The following is a 13548-nucleotide window of genomic DNA, read 5'->3' on the forward strand; positions in this document are numbered from 1 at the left end:
CAGTTGTTGATGTTGGCATCGCATTATCCATTATATGTTTTACTTACTGCAAGGCATACTGCAATAATTTTACAAATTGTGGACTTAAAGATTTAAAATTCAAAACAGCATATATATTTATTAAGTTATGTATTTTATTTAAGTTTTGACAGATATAAAATAGACGTATTCGGAGGTTCTTATGTTCGACTAAGAATACAATCGTAAATACTACATTAAGCCACGAAGAATTCCGAGGTTTTTGATCTCGGCTAAGAATACAATCGCAACTACTACACAAAGTCAAGAAGAATTCGGAGGTTCTTGATCTCGGCTAAAATAAAGTGGCAAATACTACACGAAGTCAAGAAGAATTCAAAGGTTCTTGATTTTGACTAAGAATACAATCGAAAATACTACACGAGTTAGTTACTAATGTAAGAAGAATTCGGGGGTTCCTATAATCGGCAATCTACAAAATTCAAATTACTAGAGCTGCTCTAGTAGAGCAGCTCAACTTCTGGTCATAAAACTCTGACCACTTATACATATTCCAATATAAACAAGTTAGGAATTATAAACTACTTACTTGTTTTATAAGATGTTTAATGGGTTGTATAATGTACTTGTTGTATAGGTTGTAATATATGATGGTTTATTCATATATTTATCTGTTGTATATATAAGGTTATTTAACTGCTACGTTACATTTCCCTCCTACTTCCGAAAAACCATTGTTGCACAAAGCAAGTTTTTGGCCGTATGACCTGCACTACTTGAGGGTATCATTTACCGAACTTAAGAAAGCTTCGGCCATATAGTAAGTATAGGCGAAACTGAAGTCGTCAAACAAAATTTGTTATTCTCTTCACACAGACGAGTTCTGAGCAGGGGTGCCAGGTAATTTTGAAGGAAAATCGGCAAATTTGTCAAAAAATCGGCATTTATCGGCATTTCTATTTAAAAAATCGGAAAATTATCGGTAATTAAAAAACACTTGTTATACATGTATGAAATCAAACATTTTTATTAAAAAATATAACAAAACAAAAGAGATCAATTCAGCAATCAACATATTAATGTTATATTTTATAAATTTACGAGTATTGTGAATAATTTTTCATTTTTATTTATATACACATAAATATACTTTAATTAACAACAGATTTTTATAGTTTAATAAAAAAGAAATTTTTTTAAATTTTTTAAGAATACATACTTGTGTTATTCAAGTTTAAAATATCTTTCTTAATATCTATATCAAAGCAATGAGAATTATTATATTTTAAAAAATCTTTAGAATAAAGAATACCTTCTAAAGTTTCATTTGCAAGGGAACATCGAAATTTAGTTTTATTAAGATTGACTTGACTAAAAATACGTTCAACATTCGCAGAAGAATGTGGTAGTATCATAATATGTTGAACAAATTTTGTTAACAATGGAAAAGCACATGTTTTATCGCCACGTTTTAGCCCACAAACTGTTTTCCAAAATGTTGTTAAATTTATTTCTAAATCATCAAAAATTTCTTTGAAATTCAAAAAATTCAATTCCCTAAATTCAGAATCTAACATTTGTTTTTCATCTTGGCCTACAATGTATGGAAATTCATTTAAAATTTCCAAACATGAGGAATATTTTCTTTCCATAATAGTTTGAGGATTAATTATATTTAAAGATTTAATATTATTATTTTCAAAATTAAAACGTTTCAAAATTTGATTCAAAATCTCTATATAAAAGTTTATACAGTTGTTTTTAATTTTTTGAATATCACATTTATTAATTTTTGTTTTTGAAATTAAATCACTTGCGTGAATGCCCAAATAAACTTGGTCGTAATCTAAAAAATTATTATTATTCATAAAATCAGTTAAATGAATTGCATCATTATTTATATTGGAATGTTTTATAAAATTACTTAAAATAATTTTTACCAGTCTTAACATTTGATTATATAAATTATGAATCTCTGTAGATTCGCTTTGAAAAATTTCATTTATTTTATTTATAATTTCTAAAATATATTTCAAAAATGCCAAATAAATTTCATTTTCAAGTATCATTTAAATTTTGTAAAATATCTTTTGCTGTATCAATATGATCAATATTCGCAGCAAAGGAAAAAACAATTTTAAACGGTTCATATAAATTTAAAATTCTTACCACTACTGCTTCAAGAGATAACCATCTTGTTTGACTTGGATGCAATAATTTCTTTGGTTTTATTTCTAACAATTGTTGAATGAATTGAAATTGATCTAATCTTTTCGGGCTATTTGATACGTAATTATAAATATTTCTCGCCAGGGTTTCCACTTCAGAAGGCAATTGCAAACAAGCGTAAGATGAACATAATGCAAGTGAGTGGCAAACACATTTCATTACAAACAAATGGGGTATATCATCTTTTAACAACTTCGCAACTGATTTGTTTTTTCCAGTCATAACAGATGCGCCATCAGCAGCAAAGCCCACCATATTCACTTTGTAGTTTATATTATTTTGTTCAAAATAGTCTGTAATCAATTTATGCAAGCCTTTAGCATCGCACTCCTGAACTTTTAGCAATCCAAGAAATAAATCTTTTATCTTAAAATCTATACATACACGTACGACTAAACATAATGATTTAGTGTTAGATAAATCAGTGCATTCGTCCACGCATATAGAAAATTTATTATTTCTAAGAAGCTCACAAACAGTTAAGAACTGACTACATTTTTAACAATGGCGGTAGCTTTCGTGCGTCCCAAAGTCATATTTGTGGCGATATCCGAGTCGGAAAATGAACTTTGACAAACGTTAACCAAATGATCAGCCACCATAAATGGCATATTATGCTCCACAATAAATAAAGCCATTTTTATTTCAGCCTTTTTTGAAGAATGTTTATTTTCACTGAAAACTTCGCTTATCTTTTTTTGTGCTGAAATAGCATTAGAAGCTGCTAAATGTTTCTTTGTCTGTGCATGAGCTAATAAATCAGTTATTCCTTAGGACGCTTTAAGCGTAACGTTGCACAATTTGCAAAAAAAAAGATGCATTCCTTTTCTCGGCCCAACATTTTATGTTAGAATCTATCCACTCTTCCTTCAGCTTTCATTTTTTCTTGTTGTCAACCTAATAATAAAAATTGTGAATAAATTATAATATATGTATTTACGTCTAAAATACTTACTGGTGATTGTTTGTTAGATGTACCAGCATCTTCATCATCTGTAATGTTTTCTATAAAAATGTATATAATTTTTATAACTATTTTAAATATATAGTTTCAATATTTTCTTACGATTACTCTTTTCCAAATATCTAAGCATTTTGTTAAATATAATATTAAAAACACAAGATTTTATCACCGAATATACCTTTACTTAACAAATTTTTATTTCACTTAAAAAGAACCGTTAGGTTTTTTCTTTTTTGTTTTGCTACCCTTATTCTTCATAGTTGGATATTTTTATTTTATTTTATTTTTTTATTTTTCTATTGAAGTATTTAGAGTTGCCAAATTAATAAAAATATAAATGTAACCATGTTTTTAGAATTAAAGAAAAAAATCGGCATTTTTAGAGCAAAAATCGCGAAATCGTCACTTTGCTTTTTTTGTGGTATAAAATCGGCAAAATGCCGATAAATCTGGCAGGTCTGGTTCTGAGACAATAAAACACACTTGAGAGAACTAAACGCACTCACAAAACTTAATATTTTCTTCGCGAAATTGCGAGGATATTAGCACTTAATAGTTTTTCTTATAACTTAAACTTAATATTTATAATTTTTTGCCAAACTTTTAATGTATTTATAACCCCGAAAATAATTTATGTATATTTTACAAACAAAAAAATATTTTTTGTACTTTGACATTTTAAAATTGAAAAAAGAAGAGTTGTATATTTTCGTATTGAAAATTAAAAAGTGTTTCACATACTTTTTTCTTTTTCCATTTGTGCAGAGAAAAAATAACAAAAAGACGTATTTATAAATATGTTTTAAAAAGAAATATCTTTAAAAAAAAAATAATTAACTAATATTTTCATTCACTAGCATATGAAATCCTAGTAATAACACACAAAAAATAACGCATCAAAAATACATATATTATTTAGTACCTTTTGAACAACTGTGTTTATTTATGTGCACTCTTTGTAAACGAGTGTGAAGATAATAGTCACTTTAGTGTTCCCGCTGTAAGCGAGAGAGGGGACACTTACAAAGCACATGTTAAAATAGTTAGTCACCTGGACAGTCGGTGGCTAGGTGTAACCCTAAGTGGTAGGTTAAATAGGGAGTTCGGGACTGGACGACCGAACTGCTGGGGAGACTTAGGTCTTTGACAATCCCTTTCGCCTATATGCTACTATATAGCTTCAGGTTTATATACATTTTTTTATTTTTTTTCTTTTCTTACTTTTTTAATTATTATTGCAAATAATAAATTTAACTACCCAAAGGAAAGGTTTTGGTTCTTTCTTGGCATCTTAGTCGCACCATTCCGTTTTTTACTCTAAACTCAACTTTTGGTCGGCCCTTTGGGTATATCATCCACTGCGAAAGTTTCGCCGACCTCGGGGCATTGATGACTATACCTCGGAATGGATCATCTGTGTCCCCTTCTTCTTCACTCAGCTCCGGTGCATCAAATTTGAGGATGTCGTTTAGTAAATCGTCCTGGTCCTGTTCCGTCTATCCTTCCTGGAGCGGATTTTCTGGTATTCCCAGCTCTTCAGTGTTAACCACCTTTTCCTCAGTATTTGCAGGTCTGGTAATTGGCTGCATTTCTGGGACCGAACTTAATGTTATGGAGGGACTTGGTGTAGCCGGTGTCCCGGTTAGATAAAGGTGGAGGATCCTTGGATGTAATGGTGTGCAGTGGATTAATTATCATTTTTCCTACAATTTTTTGGCCAGATCATCCACCCGATTTGACCAGTAGTGTCCTATCCAGAGCATGGATTTTGGATCTTGCCTCGAATGGAGGAAGGAACGTTGGCACATGTTTGGGCATAGCCGTCCTACGCAAATACGATTTGATTTTGCCTGGTGCTATAGTCTTGTCTGTTGGCACCCTATTTCAATACTATTGGATTCAATTTTGGTAGGCGGCCTTTTATAGTTTTTTTTAATTTTTCGTTGTATCTTGTCGATCGTGATACGGCTTAAGCTCTTGAACATCTACCCTATATTGATTACACACGTTCAACTGTACTGTATATATATTCCTCGACGATTTTTCTAATACCTCGTATGGACCCGAATACTTGCGAAGTGCTCGATTGGGGAGGATAAAAAATGGTTTCGTTACACCTTCTCGCTAAATTTTCGGGTACCTTTCGGTACCATATTTTGTTCATTCTTTCCGTTGTTCGGGAGATGACCGTTAAAGGAGCGATCGTTGAACGATGATTATTCGTTGAATCTCTTTTATCGGTGTTGCCGGTTATAGCTGGACGAGGAAAAGAAAGAATTAAAAGTAATTTTGTGGCCGTTTCTGACGTGGTTTCTTGTTAGTTTTAGTGTTTATTCATTCTTGAGTACGACTAAGAATACAATCGTAAATACTATACGAAGTCAAGAAGAATTCGGAGGTTTTTGATTTCGCGGAGGTTCTTGATCTCGGCTAAAATACGGTGGCAAATACTACACGAAGTCAAGAAGAATTCGAAGGTTCTTGATTTCGACTAAGAATAGAATTGTAAATACCACACGAGTTAGGTTCGAATGTAAGAAGAATTCATTATATATAGGGTTTTGTAACTGCTACGTTACATTGATCTACCAATTTATATTTATTATTATCTTAACATTAGAAAAATATGCTAAATGATATTGTCCTGCGCAGAGATCAGTTTGGCATTTGGATATAGTTTTGCGCTGATTTCATCTACTTATTGTTTGTATAAAAATATTAATTTTTCAATACCATTTTTTCATGCTACAATTTCACACATCCATTCTTAGACCATACACTGAAAATAATCCATGCTCAACTTTACGAAAAAAAATTTCGGAACTTCTATTTTCGTAATATTTACACAAATTTCGTGTATAATACGAAATACTAATTAATAAAACCCTTTTCTACTTTTACGAAAGCACGAAAACCTTTCGTAATATTTTTTCTTTAATTTTAGCGAAATTAAACATAATGATATTAATTATATTATCACTAAATAAAACTACAACATTTTTATAAAATTTAAGAAAAAGTATAATATTATTCACGAATTATTTTCATAAAAAAATTAAAAATTCGTGTGGACAATAATTTTGAACTAAAAAATTATTTTAAAATTAACAAAAATGTTTGCATAAATTAATATTTCGTAATTTTTACCATATTTATTCAAAATTCACTTTTTTCAATTTATGTAAATTAATTTTTCCCAGATCATTTTGCATTATACTAAAATATTTCGTACAATTTCGTATATATTACGAAAGAATTTCGTGGTGCAAAACAACGAACGATTCGTACAATGTACGACATTTTTCGCATATATTTGATTTTTTTCGGTGTGCTGAAAAATAGGTTTCGGTACGTCATTGGTTCACGAGGGCTACATTATAATCCTCAAAAATCCACATCTATAATCAATACATGTTGTGCACTTCATAATGTGCATTTATTAGAAATGTGTAGATCCAGAAATTGAAGAAGAAAACTCAAGAGATGACGGAGAAGAAATAAGCGATGAAGAGAAGAAATAGAGGCAACCTCAATAAGAAGAAGAATAGCAATAAATTTGTGAAAAAAGTTAAAAAAAATATTTTATGGATGGATAAAAAGATAGATAGATAGATAGATAGATAGATAGATAGATAGATAGATAGATAGATAGATAGATAGATAGATAGATAGATAGATAGATAGATAGATAGATAGATAGATAGATAGATAGATAGATAGATAGATAGATAGATAGATAGATAGATAGATAGATAGATAGATAGATAGATAGATAGATAGATAGATAGATAGATAGATAGATAGATAGATAGATAGATAGATAGATAGATAGATAGATAGATAGATAGATAGATAGATAGATAGATAGATAGATAGATAGATAGATAGATAGATAGATAGATAGATAGATAGATAGATAGATAGATAGATAGATAGATAGATAGATAGATAGATAGATAGATAGATAGATAGATAGATAGATAGATAGATAGAGATAGATAGATAGATAGATAGATAGATAGATAGATAGATAGATAGATAGATAGATAGATAGATAGATAGATAGATAGATAGATAGATAGATAGATAGATAGATAGATAGATAGATAGATAGATAGATAGATAGATAGATAGATAGATAGATAGATAGATAGGATAGATAGATAGATAGATAGATAGATAGATAGATAGATAGATAGATAGATAGATAGATAGATAGATAGATAGATAGATAGATAGATAGATAGATAGATAGATAGATAGATAGATAGATAGATAGATAGATAGATAGAAAAATGTAAGGATTGAAATACAATCGAAATAAGAACAATTAAGAAAGTATAGTCGGGCATGTCCGACCATATGATACCCTACACCAGTTATGAATGTTAAATGATTTATTATTCATAATAAAGCATTTATTTCAATATTACCTTAATCCGATACATTTAAGCAATTTATGGATGAAAAACTAATTTTCTGAAAGAGGCTTTATTTGGGGGGCTAGGGGCAAATATGGACCAAGCCCGATAAAGTTTTTTAAATGTATTTATATTTATATTTATTTATTTGTGCTAAATTTCATCGCGATATTTGTATTTATAAGTTAATTTTGGACATTCAAGTAATTTTCTGAAGGGGACTTTGTTTAGGAGCTAGGAAATTTGACAAGGTCATCAAGACTTGTATAAACTTAGTTGTGCCGTTTTTTATCGATATACAGGTATATTTAACATAATTATGAGCTCAGAAGCCATTTTTGGGGGTTCTGTTGTATGGGGGCTAGGTGAAATAAAGAACCGATTTTAAGCATTTTCAATAAGCTTCGTCCTTGGGCAAAAAAAGCGTGTGTGCCAAATTGGTATACTTTAAGGTGGGTATAGGACGAATTTTTTTGTTACAAACATCAGCACAAACCCAATATACCCACCCCACTAAAGTGGTGTGGGGTATAAATATCACAGCATATGTCATATTTTTTTCCATGGTCACTAAGAATTTCTTAAATAATGTTTTCATCCTTTCCACGGATTTAGAAGTTCTTTTTGCTGGGCTTCTGCGGTATCAGCTATTCTCTTCACTATTTCATTCTGCTCTTTGCTCAGCAACCCGTAATTGACGATGAATAAGATTTATCTGTTTATTGCCAACAGACTTCTTCATTTTTGAAAAAGAAGGTTGTATTTGTTCTTCTTCATTTTCTTCAATTCTGCTACGTTTGTTATTATTTTCCCGTAGTTGAGGGCTTTTTATCAAATTAATAAGTGATGGCAAGTTGATTAGCTGTTGTGGTTCAGGGCCTTTTGTCATATTAAAAGATTGTGGGTGATTGTTGAACTGTTGTGATTCAGGCCTTTTAATTAAATTTATATAAGGTAGAGGGTTGTTGAGCTGTTGTTTTCTGTTCGGTGTTATAACCGCAACAGATTTATTTCCTCTTGGTAGAGATTCCACGAGGGTTTGGTCTTCTAGCGATTTTACGCTTGATTTACTAGCTTCATAATCATGGTTTTTCCATGAGGAGCAGCAGCTGCAGATAGAAATAATGTACGGTCTATTATCTCTTCCAGTTCTGTTAAGGCTGTAAATCTGTAAAGTCCACCACCGGTTTCTTTTAGACTCTTTGAATTGCTTGAAATTTTTTTCGTTGTTCGGGACTTTAACTGAGCCTAGGTCTGTTCAAAGTAATAAGACTATAGATTAAAATACAGACTTTAGACTACACTATAGACTAGACTAAAGACTAGACTATAGACTAGATTATAGAGTAGACTATAGACTAGATTATATACTACACTATAGACTAGACTATACTATAGACTAGACTAGATTATAGACTAGACTACAGATCGAATGCACTTACCTTTTTCCATTCAAGTATAGCACATGTTGGACGGCCAATGGAATTCAATTTTAAGGTTAAACATTGCCAGTCCTCCTCAACAGTTTGTTTCTTTGATCCAAATACAGTTGTTCCCCTCGCAAATTCTGGATTTTCTTTCACATAGACAACGAGCATTTTCAGTTGCTGCATGGTTGATTTTTTTTTAAACTGAAACTGTTATTAGTTTAAATTGTATAAATATTTATCTTGTTTTTTACTTACCATTTGCTATCCATTATTGTTTTCTTTATTTTGGAAAAAAAATTTTATATTTGCATTTATTTTTGTTTGCCAAGTCGAAAACAAAATTCTAAGTGACTACATTCGACATTTACCAAGGTGAATTCAGATAAGGTGGTGGCAGTTCTGCAACAACAACATTTTACATGTATTTTGTTTTTGCATTTGGTTTACTAGATGTCAAAGGCCATAAGTACGGCGAATTCATTTGATGAAAAATTTTTGTAAAAAGTTTATATTTTATTAAAAAATAAAGATAAAGATATTAAAATTTGTGAGGAAAATATATTCTGAATTGAATAATGTTTGTTTCAAACGATAAATTCTATTCCGGCAGATTAATTTGCAAAATTTAAGTGAATGCTTAAAGTTAAGTAAAACTCAATTTTTTGTGAAAAATAAACATAAAAAAGTGCATATTCATGAAAATATTATATTACGAATGAATGAATATTTGTTTTTACGAATGAATGAATATTTGTTTTTAAATTTAAAAGTGGATCATGGTAATCTGGGTCCCATCTATACATCCTATTAATATTAAACAGTAATAAATTTTAAATAATTATGCACTTAACAAATACAAATTACCTATTTCTTTGTAAAGTCCATATTTATTTAAAAAAATGCACTTGAAGTATTTTTTTATTCCTCACTGGGCCATTTTATAACATCTGGACATTGCTAAGGACAGACTCTATCAATTATTACACTTAAAGTAGTCGTTTATTTGTTAAATATCTCAGATAGGCCTTTAAAACTTGCCATGGCCGGCAAACCATAAAAATACAGATAATTATTCCCTTGTTGATAGACTTTTGTCTTTGCGGAGACTAAGGAAAATAGCACTCTGTTCAAATTTACTACATAATGTACTATATCACGTTTACCGATCCCATGCTTCTACAATTCAAATAAAATTAATTTTTCGTTGGTTATTGGACAAAGAGAAAAAAATTCTTTATTCCACAGCTTTAACATGAACATTAATGATTTTAAATCTTTTATAAAAATGTTTTTTAGCATGATCATATAAATTGATGATAATATCAAATGACGCATTCTCTGCATTCTCAACCAAACTCATACAAATGTTTTCACTAAAGTATAAAGTAAACGCATGTTGATTGGGTTGTGTATTCTTGGCTTTGAAGGTATGTTGTTGCCACCGAAAATATTTCAAGAAATCTCTTAATTCCTTTACTATTCCCTATTTCATCCCAGATTCTCCTTCTTTATTTGTTTAAAACTGTTTCATATTTATATAAAATTGAGTTCCAACGCATTTCAACCGAGTTTTTGAAAGTGGAGTCTTTCTTAAACCGTCCTCAAGGTGTCCTATGGAGAAGTTTGCTTTTCCTAAGTCGTCCTCAAGGTGTTATATGGAGAAGTTGTTATTTGTATCAATACAATTTTTGATCTCTTTTATGGAGAGTAAAATATTTAACAAATGGTTTGTTGTTTATTTATCTAAAGTTTTTAGATTTCTTTCCCCTTATAAGTCAAGAGTCCGAAATATCTTCATAAATGGTAAACTTTATATTATTTAATATTGTAAAGGACGAGGTTCACTTAAAATCTGTGGGCAATACATTCAAAGCTTTCAATATTTCGAACTTTGAGTACCGAAATTATATTCGCTTCACAGTCTGCAATTCAAAATATAACATATTTGGCGATATGGGGTTGCGGAAAGTGTTCCTTTTTAAGAGACTCACTTTGAAATGTAAATTCTTTACAATAATTCTTTTTTATAACGGCCTGTCCACATATAGGTGACCAAAGATATGTTAGTTGGACCATAACCTTTTAATTATCACGCAATAAATTAATCTGGTCTAAACTTATTCGTTCTGTCAGTTGATTACTTTTGATTGCACACATCAAATTTATGAATTTGTTTGCGTTGCGACGCATCAAAAAATCATTGGAAAACAATTTCATAAATTTGATCGGCAAACTAGTCGGAGAGCAAATATGTTGTTTTTAGGAGCGAATATACATAGTTTCGGCACTTCAAATATTCGAAATATTTAACGCTTTGAATGTATTGCCCACTAATTTCTTAGATTATAGGTACAACTCATCCTTTGCAATAATAAACAGTATTGTTAAACTAAAGAAAATATTTCGGGCTCTGACTTGTAAAGGGGAAGAAATCTCAAAACTTTAGACAACTAAACATCAAACCAACGTGGTAAATATTATACATTCCATACATGAGAACAACAATTGTATTGATACAGATAATAAGTTCTCCATAGGACAGCTCGGTAGAAATACGTTGGAACTCAATTTTATATAAATATGTACTATGTTAAACAGTTTTTAACGAAATAATGAGGAGAATGTGATTACAAAATATCCCATTTTATGTTTGTAATTTGTAACGCGTCTGCCGCGAAAAGTTCAGCAACTTTTAATGTTAAAATTTACCGTTATTTCTCAAACTTTTCATTGTGCAAATTACGTTGAAACATGTGTTTAAATTACGGTGCGCTATGGATTTCAAAATTATTGATATCCAACGTTTATTTAACTTGAAGATGATGGTCCCATTTCTAGGGAAGCCATCGACCAATTAGTTGAGTGGACATTAATACCGGCCGAAGGCACGTACATGTGTCCGCCATCCACTGAAACTAATTCAAAATAATTGTATAGATATCCAGCCATCTCTGGCTGGAATACTGATTTATATTTTTTTAATTATGTATGCTGTTAGATGCCTTACAATGTGCAGGACCAACTGTTCCAAAAACAAACCGTGCCGAACTTTAATTAGTTTGCGCACTGGGACTTTTTTTGCCAGATCAAAATTATCTACATATGTATGTATTTATAAAATAATTTTGTTCTGTTATTTATGGGTGCAAAATGTGCAGCTTAAAATTATACAACACGAAGTGTGAATATCTCTTACGACTACGGTAAATTTCAATTCATTTTGCGGAGAAGTTTGTCTTGAAGGTGAATTTCAAACCAATTTAATAGTTGCTGGGGAAAACGTCGTCGTGGAAATCGACGAAAACAAAATTGCCAGCGGGTGTTCGGGGGAGTGGCAAGTGTTTCATGTTTCTCCCAAAAATAATGAAGTATATAAAACCGGGGTCTATGATAGTTTCGGACAATTGTAATTTATGTATATTTCATTATTTTATTTTGTATCTATATATATATAAAAATGAATGTGTGTTTGTTTGTATGTTTGAACCATATAGTATAGTAGCATATAGGCGAAAGGGATTGTCAAAGACCTAAGTCCCCTGTCAAAAACCTAACTGGTGAGAATGTATTAGTAGAAGCACAAAAATATACACAGTTGTTCAAAATGTACTAAATAATAAATGTATTTTTGATTTTTTTGATTTGACGTTATTTTTTGTATGTTATTACTGGGAGTTCATATACTAGGGTATGAAAATATAAGTTAATTAATTTTTTCAGAAGATATTTCATCTTAAAACATATTATAAACACGTCATTTTGTTATTTTTTTCTGCACTTATGGAAAGAGAAAAAATTATGTGAAATACTTTTTTCATTTTCAATACGAAAATTTACAACTTTTCTTTTTTTCAGTTTTGCTTAAAATGAAATGTCAAATAATAAAAAATATTTTTTTTTCGTTTGTAAAATATAAATTATTTTCGGGGTTTTAAATACAATAAAAGTGTCGCAAAAAATAATAAATATTGACTTTAAGTGATAAGAAAAACTATTAAGTGCTAATATCCTCGCATTTTCGCGAAGAAAATTTGAAGATTTGTGAGTGTGTTTAGTTCTCTCAAGTGTGCTTTATTCTCTCAGAACTCGTCTGTGTGAAGAGAATGACAAATTTTGTTTGATATCCCCTTCAGTTTCGCCTATATCCCTACTATATGGTTTGAACGTTATAGACTACAAAACTGCTGAACCGATTTTCTTGAAATTTTCACAGCGTACTCCTGTATGTCTGGAATAGGTAATAGGCTACTTTTTATTTTGAAATTTCAAGTGGGCGAGGTGCCACGCCCATATTAGAAAATATTAAATCCGTATATTTGAGATAATATAACAGTTAGAGTCCTCAAATTTTGTCGGAGCCACTTTAGTGTCAATATGATTATTTAGGACAAAAAGTAGGCGGACTAGCATTAGGGGGCGTGGCACCTCCCATGTAAATTAAAAACAAAAATTCGTTTATCTTAGAAACAATTACAGTTAGAGTCCTAAAATTTTGCGCAAATAACTTTAACATCCATGTTAACAT

General features: G+C 30.4%; 1 pseudogene; it reads right to left on the minus strand.

The window, feature by feature from the left end:
- Positions 1 to 3084: 3084 nt before the first annotated feature.
- On the minus strand, positions 3085 to 9206 carry LOC119600047 (annotated as a pseudogene).
- Between the last annotated feature and the right edge of the window lie 4342 nt (positions 9207 to 13548).

This window comes from Lucilia sericata, unplaced genomic scaffold (genome assembly GCF_015586225.1).
Source record: "Lucilia sericata isolate MDLA Ls3-8-SP2 unplaced genomic scaffold, ASM1558622v1 Contig000003F_arrow, whole genome shotgun sequence".
NCBI classification, from domain to species: domain Eukaryota; kingdom Metazoa; phylum Arthropoda; class Insecta; order Diptera; family Calliphoridae; genus Lucilia; species Lucilia sericata.